At 39.2% G+C, this 3984-nt stretch overlaps 1 long non-coding RNA gene across 1 annotated transcript; it reads left to right on the top strand.

Moving 5' to 3' along the window:
- Positions 1 to 471: 471 nt before the first annotated feature.
- On the top strand, positions 472 to 3512 carry LOC131175531 (uncharacterized). Its single transcript, XR_009145717.1, has 2 exons — positions 472 to 1635; positions 1767 to 3512. It is a non-coding gene; the product is annotated as an uncharacterized LOC131175531 (long non-coding RNA).
- The last annotated feature ends 472 nt before the right edge of the window (positions 3513 to 3984 follow it).

The following is a 3984-nucleotide window of genomic DNA, read 5'->3' on the forward strand; positions in this document are numbered from 1 at the left end:
AAGTCTTCTTTTAAGGATGTTGTGCTCTAGGCTCATACTGTTGATTGTCTTATATTGGATGGTGTGTTGATGATGTAGCTATTTCAGTGATGACTTTAAGGGCGAGGTTGAGGAGGATGATGATCCAAAATTTCCTATTATTTGGATTACAAAAAGATAGAAACAACAACTAAGAGATCCTTGGCGGAAGACTCTTATAGTTAAATTATTGGGTAGATCTATTGGTTTTTCTTACCTTCAGAAAAGGTTAAAGCAACTATGGGCTTTGAAATCTCTATTTGATATGATTGACTTAGTGAATGGTTTCTTTATGATCAGGTTCACAAATGAAATGGAGAATGATCATGTTCTGTTTGGAAAGCCATGGATGGTAACAAATCAATATCTGATAGTTTGTGAATGGCGGCCTAAAATGTGAAACTATTGGTAAGGCAATGTTGAATATTATGCAAAGGCTTTTTTATGCGTTTTGGAAATAAAATAGGAAGATTTATTTGAGTGGACAATACCACTATGAATGCCTCTAAAGGGAAGTTTGTGCGCATGTGTATGGAAGTTGAGCTTGCCAAACCCCTTTTCTCCAAGTTTCGCTCAAGGCGTCGAATTAAGAGGATTGAGGACGAGACTATGCATCAAGTATGTCTTTCATGTGGATGTTATGTACATAGGTTGCCTGTCCCGTCACTAATGAAGTTAGAAAATGTGGTAAGGTAGGTGTTCTGATTGACCAGGTCCAGCAAGGTGTGCAGGAAGGTCGTGTTGCCAACCTAGTAGTGGCTTGCAGTAGGGAAGGGACCAAGAATGGCAAGAAGTCTACGGTGGTGCCGAAAATGGTGCAAGCGGAGGTGGTTGACAGATTTGGACCCTGGATGCTTGCAAAGAAACCAGTGTGAAAGAATTCCAAGAATTCGGTGAACTTAAATTCAAATTTTAAGAAGGATAGGCAAGATAAAAAGGAATTGAATAAGGCAGGAGCGTCGGGTATGGGTGTTGATAAAGGTTCCGGGAAGAATAAGGTAGATTCTGTGGTTGTTGGATCGAGGTTTGCAACTTTTTACAACTGGTCTAGGAGCTTGTTTGGGGGAGTGATCCAGTGGATGAGAATGTAGTCACTAAGCCCGTAGTTGATGTAGGCCTTACTGGTGTTTTCAATTTAGGCCTACTTCTGCTCATTTCTCCTAATGGGAGAGTTGCTAATGATAGGCCCAATCAAAGGGTCCCTTCAATCCCAAAATGGTTGGCCTTCTACAGTCAATGTGAATAGGGCTCGCCCTAAATTACCTACAATGACTGCAGACCCAATAGGAGATGTCTCTGCCGTCGATCTTTCCTCCCTTCCAACTCGTGTTCTGGATTCACAAGTCTCACTGTCAATGCGCTCTAGGAATGCAGCCGTGGTGGGAGCCCACACAATTGTTGTTGTTAAGAAATTGGGTGTGGGAATGGTGGCGTGCTGCAATGTAAAAGATAATGTTGCGCTTCAAGACCCAGGCGAAGGATCATGTCGTTTTAATGGAGATGATGTTTTTACTGATGACATGAACATTGACCCTCTATTGCCAATCAGTGGTGTTAGGGGGTGAGGGTATGAATGGCTCTATTGGAATAGCAAAGGATTCGCCCATTCTCCATGAGGTAGTGGGAGAAGCAGATGATACTAATTTCTAAGCTCTTTCCTTCTATGAGGCTCTTTTGTATGGCTTTGTTTTGTCTTACTGTTTGTTTCTTTTTCTTCTGCATGATTGTTTTGATCTCTTTTGATCTAGAATATACAAGGAGCTGCATGGAAGAGAATTTTGCGAGCTCTAAAGGATATGTCAATGCCAAAAGCCCCACATTTTGGTTTAGTTAAAGCTAAATTTCGATGTCTTTGGGTTTTAATGAATGGGTTCGAGTGGAAGCTGTTAGTTTGAGTGGTGGTATTTAGGTGTTCTAGAAGGAGGCTATAGGTATGGTTTCAGTGTTGAGAACTCATTAGCAGTTTGTGTTGTGTCGGGTTGAGAGTGTGTTGGGTCGTGTTTGGTACTTTGCTACAGTGTATGGTAGTCCTCGAGAGAATCTTCGATTGGTTTGTTTTCTTTTCTCCTTATGTTGCTATGGTTTATAAGGGACCATGGTTGTTAGCAATATTGCTACTCCTGAAGAAATGACTAGCACAGGGTCGGATGTTATAACCAAACATAGTAAGTTTCGTGACTGGATATTCCAAATGAGTTTGATTGATTTAGGATTCTTTGGTACTCAGTTTACATGGTGGAGAGGGCGCAATACTGCTACTTGCCAAGCAGCTCGACTTGATCGTGTTTTGTGCAATAGGGAGTGGTGGATTATGTTTCCTTCAGCTACTATCTTTCATTTGCAGATATTGTTCTCTAACCATTGTCCGCTTTTAATTAAAATTGATGAAGGGGCTATGAGGATAGGGCAGTGTCCTTTTCTTTTTCAGGCATCTTGGTTCTCACATCCTACTTTTCTCCAATTTTTTAAGGAGAGTTTGCAACTGAATGAACCTATGGCAAGAACATTATATCAGTTGCAAGCTTCATTTAATGTTTAGAAGAGGGATGTTTATGGAGATTTATTTTAGAAAAAGCATAGGCTCGTGGCAAGAATAAGTGGTATTCAAAAGGCTTTGGAGAGATTTCCTCATCAGGGTTTGCTTAACTTGGAAATAAAACTCTGCACCGAGTTGAATTCTCTTCTTGACCAAGAAGAACTTATGTGGATGCAAAAATCTATAGAACAATGGATTAACGAAGGGGAGCGTAATTCCACCCTTGTGCTGTTATTAAGAGGAAGAAGAAACAGGTGTTGGTTTTGCAAAATGGTGATGGGCTTTGGATTTCTAATTCAGAAGTTCTTATGGATATAACTTTGAATTTTTATCATGATTTACATACTGAAGATGGGATTGGCAATGTGTTAAAGGTGCCGGTGAATTCTTTTCCAGCACTTACAGTAGAGGATGTTCGGATGCTTTCTTCTCCTTTTCATGCTGTAGAGGTAAAGGCAGAGTTAATGGATATGGACCTTATAAGGCTGTAGGACCAGATGGCTTATCAAAGATGTTGGAGCATAGTTGGGGTGTTGGTGACTAAATTTGTGTTAGATTTTCTGCATAGGGGAGACTTAACACATGGGATTTGTGAGATTTTGGTTACCCTGATTCCAAAGGTGAGTGCTCCTGAATTAATAAGCCAATTTTGGCCAATTAGTCTTTGTGATGTGAGCTACAAACTGATTTCTAAGGCATTGGTCAATCGCATGAAGAAAGTTCTTCCCAGGTTGATCTCGACCAATCAAACGCGCTTTATTCCAGGACATCAAATCCATGATAACGTTGTGGTGTTGCAAGAGATCATTCATTCCATGAATAGCCCAAAAACAGGTTCAGGATGGATGCTCTTAAAGATTGATCTTGATAAGACATATGATTGTCTTCGCAGGGATTTTATTAGTGATTCTCTTCAACAAGCTCATTTTCCATAAAATTGGATTGATATTATCATAAAGTGTTTGCACTTGTCACGACCTGATCGCTAGGCTAGACAGATACTAGGAGTTAGGTCAGTATAAAGCTCTCAAAACTCGTAGTAAGTTTAATTATTTTTAACATGATCATAAAACCCATAAAAGTGGTCCAATTTTGAGAAAACAAATGGATAGAGTGCGGTCATAAATTGGACTATTCAACGGGGAGCATTATTCACCCGTAAACAAATAAAACAATAATATAGAGAGTTCAGCTCATCTTCATAATCCTCAATATAAATAAATCAACAATTGGAAGCTCAGCTCCCTCCATCAATTATAATAAATATTACATGCATCTAAGCATTCTCACATAAATAAATTTACAACTTTAAAAAATTTAATTATTACAATTCCATATAAAAATAATACAACTACTGATACATACCGTTGATTGTCTTATATTGGATGGTTTGTTCATGATGTAACTATTTCATTGATGACTTTAAGGGC

The sequence above is a fragment of the Hevea brasiliensis genome, chromosome 17 (genome assembly GCF_030052815.1).
Source record: "Hevea brasiliensis isolate MT/VB/25A 57/8 chromosome 17, ASM3005281v1, whole genome shotgun sequence".
Taxonomy (NCBI): domain Eukaryota; kingdom Viridiplantae; phylum Streptophyta; class Magnoliopsida; order Malpighiales; family Euphorbiaceae; genus Hevea; species Hevea brasiliensis.